This window comes from Oxyura jamaicensis, chromosome 6, assembly GCF_011077185.1.
Source record: "Oxyura jamaicensis isolate SHBP4307 breed ruddy duck chromosome 6, BPBGC_Ojam_1.0, whole genome shotgun sequence".
NCBI lineage: Eukaryota > Metazoa > Chordata > Aves > Anseriformes > Anatidae > Oxyura > Oxyura jamaicensis.
In genome coordinates, this window is record NC_048898.1 from 19,443,950 (window position 1) to 19,457,766 (window position 13,817).

The 13,817-nt window shown below is 43.8% G+C and overlaps 1 long non-coding RNA gene across 1 annotated transcript in view; it reads left to right on the forward strand.

Moving 5' to 3' along the window:
• Window positions 1-1,698: 1,698 nt before the first annotated feature.
• Window positions 1,699-13,817, forward strand: part of LOC118168738 — a 23,172-nt gene continuing 11,053 nt past the window's right edge. Inside the window, exon 1 of the long non-coding RNA XR_004751762.1 lies at window positions 1,699-1,733. This is a non-coding gene — a long non-coding RNA (uncharacterized LOC118168738). The remainder of the gene's footprint in view (window positions 1,734-13,817) is intronic.

Consider the following 13,817-nt stretch of genomic DNA (forward strand, 5'->3'; position numbering starts at 1 on the left):
GGAAAGGACTCGTCCTGACATGGGCTGAGATCGCTTGCCTGGTGCTGAGCCACCAGACTCCAGTGTGTCAGTCACAGATGAGAGTTTTTGGTATCCAAGGGTGCACCCGTACAGAGGCTGATGTGCAGGATCCTGGTTCTTAAATGCCTACATGCCCTCTCTCTTCCCTGCAGTTTAATTCCAGAATTTGAATTTGGCATGTATAACTTGTGTCCCTCAGTAGTCACACACAGAAATTAAGGTGCAGTTGTTCCTAGCTGATGAGGGGTGGAAGAATTTCACCATATCTGCGTGAGTATTTACTAAAGCAGAATAGCACTGTCTGTTCCAAGCAAAGACTAAAAGTGCTACTTTCAGGCAGTCACTCCTTCCTCTTTCTCTGATGCCTTTCTTAAGTGTGCATTCCCTCATGTATTAATATAAACTTTCACTTGATAATAAAGAAATCCCTACAAAGTGTAAAGTTTCTTAAAGTTTGCAGGAATTTTGACTCCTTTTTTAACTTGGGTTTTGGACTGGGTTTCTGTTTTTGAAGAAATTACATCAGAAAATGAATGAAGCCAATATACGACTTATTCTATGTGGATTTCTAAATTCACTTACATGAGTATGAAATATTCTTAAGGGATGTTTAGGGACAAACTGCCCTTCTGAACTGGATACCAAGAAAACTGCAGGTTAAACGTAATGATGCAACTGGGAAATAACCCTAAATGTATTAGCAAATCTGGGAACTTGTTAAGAGTTTAAGTTTATAGAGGATCTGAAGTTTTGTCTTTTAAGTACGTGAGAAGGATCCTTCCCAGTCCCACTTCATGGTAGCATTGTATCTCTATTTATGGCTGTCCTAAACAGATCATGCTAATGTGGAATGAAATCCATTTACAATTACATTTCATAAATTGACACTCCCAATAGGATTCATCATGAATACCATTATACAAAAATAAAAGGAATGGTGATTAATTATAATAAATGTAGACTGTACATTGCTCTTAGCTATTCCTCTACTATTCCACTGCTGTGCTTCTTTTATAACTTTTCTAACAAGACAGTGAATCCATATACTCTAATACATGATATCATACCATATTCTAGCATACTAAGCCGTTCCTGAAATAAAACTCTTTACTTCCTTACGTCATTTGTATTCTCCATCTCCCACCCACATATTTGGAAGCATTTGAGGCATAGTATATGTGTTCATACCACGACACAAAGACATCTATCCACAGGGCTGCAGCATTGTGATATTAATTTACATAAGGTAGGTACTTATAAATCATAATATACTTCTCTACGACAGCATGATTTAACATAATTTATTAGCATTCATACCATATCTTCTTAAAGCAATTGGAAACTCTGCTACTTGCATATTATTGTATTTTCATAAAATGGTGTAACAGTTTATTAGAGCGCAAGGATGCTATTGATCAAGCCTGAATGCAGCATAAAAATGCCCATTATAGCTCATTGATATTTAGACTTAAAACAAACTTTATAAAGCACCATTAACTGTATTGTTTTGTTTTAAATCCCAGCCACCCCTGCACTCTGACAGCAAGCTGTGCTGAACTCACAGGTGTTTCTGCTAAGGACAACTGGCTTGCTGGTCTCCTGGTGGGCAGCTAATAAAAGAGGAGAGGAGGGGGTGGAAACACCTATGTGAATGCAACCTGGAGGAGAACAGATCTGGGTTGTGGGGTTCTGTACTTAAGGCATGAACTGAAGTAAGTGCTGTCTTTAATTTTGGGTTATGCTTGAGGGAAATCTACTTGATTTGTTTATAGTAATATGTTGTAGGTTGTTTACTGTGTTTGCGTTTAATTGTCATGTATAATGGAGCCTCAAAGGAGTTCTGCTTTGTGATTATTGCCTGTGTGATTTGTGATGTTGTGTGGATGATGAGATTTTTTTTAAGGGTTGGGTTTTGTTCTTCAACTGGCTGCTTTTCCTCAAGGCTGACCGAACAAAAGTTATGTAAAAACTTCACTTCTGTGGATATGTAACTCTAAATCTTTTGCTGTGCTTTTAAGAATTCCCTAATAGCTAGGGCAGAGGGTAAATAAGAAGAGAGAATAGGTATGACACCTGTGGTTCTTGTAGCAGCAGTGAGAAAAGGGATGAAATGTGACTAGAAACCTTTGGCTTGTGTGATAGACTTACAAATCTTCTGCAGGAGCAGTTTTTTTTAGTGGGAAGGAGGAAAAATCCCACGTTTGATTCTGCCTTTCTCTGCTGTAGCCTTCTAAAGGAAATGTGTGTAGGGTGCTCTTGTCACCTCTGGAAGCTGCAATTTTCATGTGAGTTCCCCTAGGCAGAGGTGCCTGAATAGGGCATGGAGGAGCTCTGTAGCTGGCTGGCTGTGGCCTCATCTCTAAAGGCTCCATCTCCCCTGATGGAGTCCTGGGGGCAGCAGGTTCCTGTTGGTTATATTTTGAGAGGCCCTTACTGAAAAGGGACTGCTGATGTTAAGCTTTGTTTTGGCTGGGAGTGCTCCAGTATCTACCTTAGTACTTAGCCTTTAGTCTGAAGGAAAATGAAGAGTGCTTGAAATAGCTGCTGAGCCTGGCAGATGTGAAAGAAATTGATTCTTATGTGTTTTTTCTTGTCTTCCTCCTTCATTGGATTCACAATGCTCTCTGGGCATCTCTGGTCTCTTACTCTCTGCAGCCAACAGCAAGTCAAAAGCTCTTGTCAAAAGCTGAACTTTATTATTGAGCTTTGAGTGGCAACAGGTCTATAAACAAGGCAGGAAACTATGTGCCTGGTATCAGTGCTGGTGCATTGTGGCTTCCTTCTCCATCTCAAATGCTTTGAAAGGCCATGAACTGTGCCTTGCACCTGCTGTGCCTGAATCCTGTCCTTCCTGTGTCGCCTGGAGGAGGTGAGCTGAGCAGCTAAATCATGCTTGGCTGAAGTTCCCAGGCAGAGCCTTCCTGTGGCTTCCTGTCACTGCCAGTAGCCTGCTACCTCTCCCCAGGGCCTTGTTTCAGGTGCTCTTGTAGCACTGATCCTTCTTCCCCTCCCATCTCTCAGCTGCAGAGGAATAACACAACAAACAGTTTGACTCACACACACCTTTAGCCTCTGCATTCAGCAATAAGACCTGCATTTGCACATTGGCTTAAAGAGGAATGATTTCCATAGCAACAGCAAGGATATGTGGGATAGTATTCGTGCTGCCTCCGATAGCATATAAAGCACCTTCTTATGAAATAACTGACTGCACAGGCACTGGGAAAACACTCACAATTGACTATGTGGAGGAAGTGTTGTGTAATATCTTCAAGCAAAAAAAAAAAAAATCTTTCATTTCAGACAACACTTTAAAAAAATCTTGGCTATAGGGGGTGGGGGGCTCCTACTTTGTCAGGTGTTAGTGAATGCAGCTAGTATAAAGAGCTGTGATGTGATCACTTCTCCAGCAGCACAGTGAACTGATCTTCCTAGTGAAGATCTAAAGGGGAGTCACCTGAGGCAGGCTTTGAGTGGGGGAATGACAGCTCACTTGACTGGGGGAAGGAAGCAGGCTGAGCTGGCAGCCTCTTTAAATACTAGGTTTTGTGGTTATTACTGGTGGGCAGGCTTGTTGCTGCTGGGAGACAGGGAGGCAGAGCTCTAGTACTTGGGGATGCAGATAAACAAGATACGAAATGTGTATGAAGGAGAAAATGTTTAGTTTCCTTGTTTGCATGCACAGGTCTCCTTTACTTGTTTCCATTGTCCTCTTTGCTGCTTTTTGGTGTTGTTCCTGCATTGTTTTGCTTTACAAAGCCCCATGTACACACAGAACAGCCCTGTTTGATGCCCTAGCCAGACTTCCATGGGGAAGAAGTGCAAACAAGCACCCTGGCTTCTGTGGCTCCAGGTGTGAGACCACTTCAGAAGGGTTGGCCCTGCTTGGTCCCCCCACGTGCTCCAGGGAGAGGTGTCCTTGGGCAAGCATCTGCAGCAAGCTCGGCATGCCAGCAGTGGTTACCTGGATACACGTGGCTGCATCTGTCTGAATGGCATGGGAGTGGGAGGAATTGCTTCAGCTTATTATAGGTGGCATGAATAAGAGTAACTGGGCTGATTTCATCACTTCCTCAGTAAGAAGATAACTAATCAGCTCTGCTGCACTGCAGCACAACTGTCTTCAAAATAAGCAGTTCGGGATGGGGGAAACCTCCTTCATTTCAGACATATGGTTTAATCTGTTAAACTTCATGTTTGGGACAGCTAAAACTGTTAGAAATTCTGAGTCTCCCACTGGAGCTGTATGCTGCAATAGCTCTCCATGTGCTGTGGAATTCCTGTACCTTCCACAAAAACAGCTAGATAAGTTTGCACAGCCCACCTTCCTCAGCCTTTTTTCTACCTTTTATTGGTAAGTGATCACTGTTTCTGACAGAATTTACTTGCTTAAGCAACTATCCAGCACCCTCTCCCCACCAGCCTGAAGGCTGAGTCCTGCCACTTTCATGTGTGCATGCCAAGCTACAGCAACAGCGAGGTTTAGGATCATCCAGCATGCTGGGTAAGGGATGATGTTCTCATTTTTATCCCTTCAGTAGTGGATGCCTGTGTGGGGACCATGGTAGTCAGCTGAGGGCTCTGCACAGGCTCTATGGGCTGAGGTATGCCTGTAAAGAAGCAGCTGGAGAATGAGCTGGCCCCCCAATTTACATCTCCCTTTTGGAAAGGCACATGCTCTAGCCATGGCTCTGGTGCTAGGGAGGGATCTGAGACCTGCATCTTCCTCTGGGAGCAAAGAGCAGGGCTGCAGAAAGCAGGTGCTGGCTTTCTTTGGACAGTGCTGCTGGGGATGGCAAGCCCTGCCTGCTGAGATCAGTAATGGTGTGCTGTCCCACAGGGCTGCTGCTCTGGGGTTAGATCTAGGAATAAAGAAAGCTATTTTCTTCTAATGAATGTCACGTACTCCCAGCTTACGCTTTAATAGGATTAACCACTCTCAGAATGGTCTTGGCAGGTTTGCACATACCCCAAGGCAGGAGAGTCTAGACTCTGTCTGCCCTGGGCATCCTCACCTCTGGTGCTGGCATATGAGGTGCACAGCTCTGGGGACACCTTGCCTGGTTCAGTGTGGTTGAATCAGCCTTTTATTATGCAGGCTGTCTTTTTCTGGGATCAGGTTATCAGCCTTTAAGCCTGAGGGAGGCAGCTATTTGAGGAAAGCTAGTTAGGAACCAGTGGGAATTGAGTCCCACTTCCCTGTGTATCTGGAGGCCAAATCCTGAACTCGGTGGTTCAACTAACCCAGAGGCACTTCAGGTTTATGTCCAAGAAGGCCAGAGGCTGGTAGCAAGGACAGATAGTCTTCATATCCACTAACGCTTCTGCCTATATCTGTCTGGCCATGCTCAGAAGAGTTTATCCAAAGTTAGGGGAAGCTGGTAACTTCACAGCAGGCCACCTGCAGCATGACCTTTCCTCTTTAGCTGCTCTGCACCTCCCAGGGTGAGGCTAGTCCCAGTGTTCCTCCCTGCTGGTCTCTTGAGTGGGAGGAGTGCCATTGACTGGTGCTGCTCCCAGGATAACCCATTGGTACCCAGGGCTGCAGCCAGTCCTGGTGGGGGAGAGGCAGCTGGGAAGACTTGGTGGGCTTTCTCAGAGTTGGGGACTGTTCCTGAGCATCACTGCTTGCTTTCTAGCAGATGCTGTGTGATCTGCCTGTGCTGAAGATGTTGCTGTGGCTCCTGCATGTGCTTAGAGCAGAGGCAGGTGCAATTAGTAGGATGCAGGGGAAGGAAAGACACTTTATCTAGTTGCTCCCAGCAGGAGCTCGTCAGTGTGCATGGCCCAGACTGGACTGCACATGTGGGTAGTGGCGGGGGGGCAACCTGTGCCCAGAGCGGCTCTGTGCTGATCCCCTCTGCACTCTGGCAGAGGTGCAAACAGCAGGGCACAGGATTTAGTGGTTGCCAAGGAGAAACCTGCTCTTCTTCCTTGATCCTTTCCTGAGGCTTTCTGACCCCCTTCTCATTGTTCCTTCTCTGCAAAGGAAGTACAACTTTCTTTGTTAACTGTGATGTCCCATCAGCTGCATCTGCTCTGCTCAGATACTGGTTCTCCAGGCATGCTTGAGGTATGGAAATTGTGGACCTGTCTCACTGCCTGCCCAGCAGACACTGCTGAAGAGGAGCACATGCAGTGCCAGGGATGGAGATCTTCCCTCTTGCTGGTGCCTCTGAAAGCAGCTCTAGGTAAGGGAGCTCCGGTTAAAATCAATGACATTAGAGGACCAGTGCTGGAAGGTTTTTTTAGCCTACACATCCACCCTCTTCATGGAAATGCAATGTGTCTGTCAAGGTTATAAAATAGCTCCTTTCCAGAAACAAATTGCGAATCTATAATAATCAGATGTCATTGCCAGCATGTATGCTGAACAGAGTAGGGGGAAAAGCAACAGCAGCTTGTGATAAAATTCCTTTTACTGAAGCTGTGAAGAGCCATGTGATCTTCCACCTACCCTTTAGGATGGTAATAAGTGACTCAGCTGAACAGCACTGGTAGCAAGTGGTAGATGGCTTTAGAATTGTTTTGTTAGAACGGGGGAAAATGCACATTAAATAGAGCTTTGGTCTGTCAGATATTGGCTCCTGAAATAAGTGTGAGGAGGAGGATCTATCCTCACTGCCCCAAGGTTCATGCTAAATATGCCCTATGAAAAGAAAGTATCCTCTACTGCTAACCCCACTCTTCTGCCATACCCCACTCTTCTGCCATCTTTCTGGGAAAGTCTGTAAAGCAGATGAACGTGAGAAGAAAAAGTTAATTCTTTCCAGAGGTCCCAAGGTGAGGTTGTGGCAGAAATGGCAAGAGAAGGTGCTCTGTCTTAACCAAATACTACACCCCAGGCTTTTCTAAGTCAAAATTATTGCTTTAAGGCCTTGCAGAGGAGAACTCTGTAGCAGGGTGGGATATTGAATTGTTAAGTAACATCAGGAAAAAGGGTTTACCTTGACCCACTTTAATTTAGCTGTTTTTGTATCACCTTCTCCAACCATTGCTTATCTGCAGAAGTTTGCATAAAAATGATCTAGTGATGTGCTTACCTGAGACAAACAGGCAAACTGTTCATGAGGTACTGGAGTAGATGGAGCAGAATGATTGTGAGGCCAACTGGAAGCACTTATGAGATTTGCAGGCAGGTCTGGTGCTTCCATGCTGGGGAGGACTGCAGCTCCTGCAGGGGACAGCAAAAGGGTTGTGGTGGGGGGGAAATGAATGTGATAAGCAGCAGAAATACTAATGTAGCTGGTCTAGGTGGGGATCACTGAATAAGCAGCAAATCTGATGCCTGGTGGACTGCATTTTGTGTATATACTCACCTACTGAGTATACCTGTTGGGCATGCTCATTTCACCACAACACAATGGTGTTTTTCATCTTTTTGCCCCACTGAAAGGTAAATTTCATGCAGTCCTTGTGTCCATCCTCATCTTTGACTATCGAGTGCACAAACCTCTGCTTTCATCCTTGACAGGGTGTACCCAGCTTTGGCTTTAGGCCAGGAAATCCTGCAGACCCATACTTGAATCCAAATGATACTGCTTGGTAGCCTAATTATCTGCCCCTGTAGGTTGTGCCTGCAGATAGCTGCAGTTCAGACTCGATCATCTGCAGGGAGATGCCTTAAAGGGTATCTTTGAAGCAGTGAGTTAGTGCCCTGTGGTGCTGCTGTGTGAAGTAAAAAATGGCACCAATGCCTTTGGGGGGACGGTGGGGGGCGGCTGGCAGTTCAGCCTGAAATCACTTTGGCAAGAGAAAGCTTTATTAGCTTAGTGAGAGGAAAAGATGCTAAAAGCTGAGGAGTGGAGGAGGAAAGGGGATTTTATCAGTAGTGCTTAAAATCCTTGTGTATCCCAGCACTGGGGAGCAGTCCAGGTCTATCGATGTTCAGAGACCCTGAACTCCTGCCCCTGCTGGGGTCTGCAGAGCTTCTTGGGAGAGAGTAGTGCAGCAGGAGAGCCTTGCGTCCCAACAAGCAGAGGAAGAAGAGCTCTTGCTAATAGCCACTGGGGAAAACTGCTCAGGTTTTGCCAGGACACTTCTATGCTGACAGCTTGGTTAGCAGCACTAGAGATGAGAAGCTGGTCAGCCTTGTCATTTGGTAAAGCAATAGTGCTGTTAAACAGACCTCTCATGGACAAAACATTGTGCACTGCATAGCAAGTGAGGCCTCTCCAACAGCAGCTCTACAAGGGTGGCAGCCATCCTCTTGCTGCATCCACCATTTACATTGCTAAGCTTCTGCAGCCCCTCATTTCCTACAAGCAAAACTCCGAGTAGTTCCTCCTTTATTTCAGAAATTGTGCAGGAGGGTCATGGGTTTCTAACAGGAACAGATGCTGATACCCCTTGAGAGCAAAATAAGGGTATGCTGACTCCATGTGTGCAGCCAAATACCCCACACTTGCTCTGGACTCCACGCGGGGCAGCTCTGTGCAGCCTGACTGTTCCCTTGGGCTCCAAAGGCACTGCGGCTGTTAGCAGGGGTGCAAGCAGCAGACTGGCTAGTTTGGGTGCTGCCCCACATAGGTGTTTGTTGTGACACTCACCTGGCTGTGTGTGCTCCTGTTCTGTCCTGTGCTGCTGGATGCCCTGGCACAACTGTATCTTTGTCACAGAGCAGCTGTACCTGTAGCCAATATTGAACTGGGATTTTTCTTGCTCTCAGTTAAACTACCTTCCAGTCCTCTGCACTGACATCCTCAGGAACTGTAGGTCAAGCCTCTGTGGTCAGCAAGAGCACATGCAGGTCTAAATTCCCTTGGTTTGTCCCCAAGAAGCTGAAACAATTCTTTCTAAACTAGAAATCATTGCAGCTTTTAACAAAAATCCCAAGAACAAAGCACACATCCACCTGCCTAAACATGTAGTAGTATGCATGTTCTCAGGAAAAGTTTATAAAAATAAAGCATTCTCCTACATGTGCCTGGAGAGGTGATACAAACAAACAGCACATGACAGACTTTAGCTGTGCCTTCTAATGCCAGGCTGGAAGGTGCTCAGCTGATAAGCTGGATGTATGAACCTAGACAGAATAGAATGTAAGATTTCTGTGGGTCAATGCGCTTTGGTTACCAGGGCATTAAGCAGTCAGCTTTGGTCCTCTTAGATATTCAATAATAATAATAAAAAACAGTTGATTCAGCTCTGAAATTGTTCTTGGAAGTTAAATTAGATTTCTCAGAGGTGGATATGGAAAGGATCTGTGTCAAGGGTATCAGCTGTTTAAACTATAACCCCAAGCATTACCATGGGGTGAGCACTGCATTTTACTACTTGTTTTTTACTGGATAAAAAGTCCTTGCCCATGCTTTTCTAAATGAGTTTTGAGTGTGGTAAAAGAGGAAAAAGTGAAGAGGAAAAACATCACCTGTGAAAACTATGGTGAGCAGGTATCTAAAACATGAGCAAGAAGAGAGGGCAGGTAAGATATCAGAGTCAACTTGCTACTCATTGATGCAAAAAAAAAAAAATCCCCCCAATATAGTGAATAATCTTCTTGATTAACAGTCATTTGAAACAGGGAACGGGCTGTGAAAAGATGGAAAACTTGGAACTTGATTACCTTAGGATCTTCATCACTGATTTGGTGCCTCCCCATTTCTTTCAGTGGACAGTTGATAGTCTTGTTCCTCTTGTTCTTTAATCTCATGATGTTGCAGGGTCTCTGGTAACATAATGTAGACCAGACGTGATGGGTGGGGGAACATATGTATTAGAGGCACTATCTGTGGATGTAAGCTTGCACAGCTACTGAGTCTACTCTGACAGCTCAGGCCATCACAGTGTAATCCTTGTGGTATTACTTTGGTTGGGGTGCCTACAGTCCTTCTGCAGCTGGCTGAAGACACAAAGGTCTTATATGTCCATAATTCTAGGATGTTTTCTCAGCCTAATAGTCAATGCCCATCTGAATGAATTTCATTGTTTTGCCTTCAGGTCATACTTTTTGCAGCAGGCTGTACTGATGTGACAGTCTGACTCCTTCAATTCAGTGAATTTTTATTGTTATGGGTATTGCAGCCAACATCAGGCTTCAGCTGTGAAATACTGGAGGGACTATCACCCCCTGCAAGTACAGCAGTAGTTGTTGGTGATCTTGTAATAAGGCTCCATTGTTATGTGAATAAGTTGTGGTATTAAAATTACAATTGTGATAATAAAAACAACTTCTAGGCACTTGTCCCAAATTGTTGGCCACTGAGTAAGACAGGGTAAAACTTCTTGCTGCTAACCTTTATCAGGTGCTTCAGGGTCAATCCCAGCACTTCCAACCGCAGTAAAAGCGGTACTATTTGTTTTCAGGTCAGATGAAAAGTTGTTTTTTTTATGGTAGTGACATGAAGCTATCAAAATCGCCAAGGCGTGTAGTAGCTTGGGATCCATCTTTAATCCAAAATGGAAAGAGATCATATTCATAGAACCTCTACAGAAGTTTGTAGGCTGCTCTTATCTTGTTTTGATAATCTTTTTTTACTTTAAGATAACTTTATCATTTGTGTAAACAAGAAGTTTTACTCCTTAGCTTTTCATACTACTTTGCTTGTTTGTTTCTTTTATATTAAAGAGAAGGTGAGGGAATTTTCCTCCTATTCCAAATTTTTCATTTTCTGCTCTCATTTTAAAACAATCCTGAGGGTAAGCCTTCCCTGAAGGATCTAGTTTTCAAATTTCCAATAACTCTAAGTTCACTGAACATAAGCTTATTCTCTTTGTGCCTCTATTGCTCATGCTTCAAGTACTGCTACTGCACATGTGGCAATTTCCCTTTGTTTGCCTTCCCCCTCTGCCTACAGTGTATTTCATGCAGCACCCACCTAGCTATTCATCCTTCTTCAGTTTTTGCCACAACTCAGGGTCTTAATGTTGTCTTCTTTCCACCTCCATTCTCTCAAAACTAAATCGAAATCACAATCTCACCTACGCCTGTTACCTTTAAAAAAAAAAAGTTTTTATTTCCTGCAGCCCCTCAAACCTTAAATATCGACTAGAAAGTTTTTCTCTTCTTTTTACCTCTTCTGTTTTCATGCTGTTCTTCTGTTTAGATCTTTCTGAGAAGTTTTCTTTGAGCTTGCTCCTGCCACTGTTCCTCCAGTGTTGAAGGATTTATATAACAAAACAGTGGTGTTTCTTCCTCATAAAGCTCTAAACTTATTCTGAGTTTCTACTTTTGAATTGCATATTTGTCATGTGTGGAGGCTTGCTCAGGGAGCTCTTGGTTGGCACTTGTTAAATCTGCTTGCAGATTACTAAATCCTGTTTTATAAAAGCACATTCATGTAGCCAGGGGCCATATGGATACCTAGATAAATGCTCGTGTGGATAAGTAGCTTCTAATAGCTTTGTCTTTCTGTGCAAACAACAGTTACCTTTCCTGCCAAGGAAACGAATTGAAATAAATGTAATACAAAAATATCAACAATTGGAATTAATACTATCAATTAAAATACTTCTGCAGAGATAAAACTGTGAAGCATTTTAATGCCATTTGCATGTGATGTCTGGCATTTGTTCTGCTCAATAGGAGATTCCAGCAAGTACAGAAATAAGAGGAAAGTGGTTTATTCCACTGATGCATGCTTGGATATCTGCTGTGGTGATGTACGATCCTTTCTTAGGGAAAGAAGAATTTGTCCCCAGCTGGGGACATTCCTTTCAAACTTGGCCCTAAAACTAAAGAAGCTCTTGTTTTGAGCCCTGCTTCTATCAGCACTCTGAATAAATGCTCAAAAAGCTGAGTGATAAGCAGATGTTCTGCTTAAGATGCTGTAGGAATTTGTAGAGATGAGCAGGAAAGAAGTGATTACAGTGGGGAGAATAAAGAACATGGAGACACCTAAAATGAAGTGTTTGAGTACTGGAAGTGACTACTTTTACATCTTCTCCTGCCACAACTGTACCTACATGTCTATCTCATTCTTCATTATATGCATTAGCGGAGAAGAGGGAGCATAAACTAAGGAACAACCTCAAATGCATGTTTTTTTCCAAACTAGTTAAAACTCCTTTGACCCTTTGTGATGTCTCCCTGGACTCTGCCCTCTGCTTCCCCATAAATGCTTATTTCTTGTGCTGTCTCAGTCCTTGCCTCTCCTGCACCCATCCCTTGTGAAGTCTCAGGCTGCTGATTTACTTTCACTTGAAGCTGCTGCACCTGATGACTGTGCCTGCCTTGACCAAGGGATAGCACTTAGCTGACAGCTGGGTAAAACCCTCTAATATGAAGCCTTGGCACTGTCACAGGAATTCTGGCTGAGGCTTTCAGGTACTAAAGGAACAAACAAATAACCACACTTTTATCATGGTGCTCTGTGTGTTTTTTAAGCAGTCAGCTTTCCCAGAAACTCAACAATAAGTAAAACATGAAATTATAGATGTAAACTTATTCCAATGGACTCATGCTGATGATGTGACTATTGTTCTTATATAGCTGTTTGCCAACATGCAGAAGGATGAGAGGAAAGGGCTTATTAAGGGAAATAAGTCATCCAGGGCACAATGGACAGTTGCTGCAACAGTCCCCAAAATAATAATGTAACTACCTGCAGGCAATACTGGCCTACAAGAGAGCAACAGGACTGTTATAGCCTCTGATTGCTAGTTACTCTGCTGCTGGGAAGCCAGCATTTACTGGCCTTCTACCCACAACAGCTGTAACAAAAAGGCTGCCAGACAAACATCTGACTCTTGCTAGACACTCCACCAAGCTTTTTTCAAAAGTGACTGGTTTGGTGTGTCAAGGCAGGGTGGTGGAGTTGCAGGGATGGTTTTTTTTTTTTTTTTTTTTTTTTTTTCATGGTAGGACTGTGGCTTTACTCAGCTCCAGCTGTGCTGGCTGTGTCCTTATGTGCTTGCAGGTTTATGGCCTAGGCTGGCAGTAGGGATGCAGGGTTGCTCTTCCTGGCCATGTAAAACCATTTCATGCATGACATCAATGACTATATGAAGGAGACAGTCCTTATTCTATCAATGCTCCTACATTCCCATGCTGTCTTTCCAAAACACTTGGTGTCCTCTAATGATATCTCCACATACGCTTCTGTCCCATGCTGTCTTTTTGCTCCAATACTTCCCCATGCAGTGTTGTGTGACAGGCATTCAAACTTCTCATGAGCAGCTCAAAATAGTAGATTTCAAGCTTACCAGCAAGTTGCGGGGCACGTGCCAGAAAGCAGCTTTTGGAGTGCAGGTGGGCTGGTGCTGGAGGGGAACTGGAACTTGCAGCAGCTCCTCCCCTTAAATAAAATAACTGGCTCTGGCTGGAGGAGAGAACTTCACCTAACACCCAGGCAGTGATTCCCTGAAAGTGACATGTCTCTAAACTCATTTTAGAGTGTTACAGTATTGCAGCCTTGTGTTGACACTCCCTGAAACTGAAGCTAGAGGGAAGAGGCAAAACAGGCTTCTGTCAGCAGTCATTTTGATGCTAAAACTTGCTACTACTTACTTTTACTTCTGTATTGTTCTCGTCTTTCTGCAGCTATCCTAGTGTCTCCATTTAAGTCCAGGAATCTGCACCAAAACAATGACCTGAAATAAATATTTTGGAATCTGGGTAGAAAAAATACAAAAACTGTTATCATGGGTGGTTTCATTGGGAAAGATGATGCAAAGTGTTGCTTGTTTGTGACAGAGAATTCATCTGTTGGTAATACCTAATATGAACTATAGCTTGTGTTGTTGTGTCATGTATTTTTTCATCTTTGAACCTGAGGTATAAAGAGAAAGGGGCAGAAGACTAATACTTCAGATAACTTCTTAAATTGTTTAACAGCAGCTCAATTGATTTCCCCCTC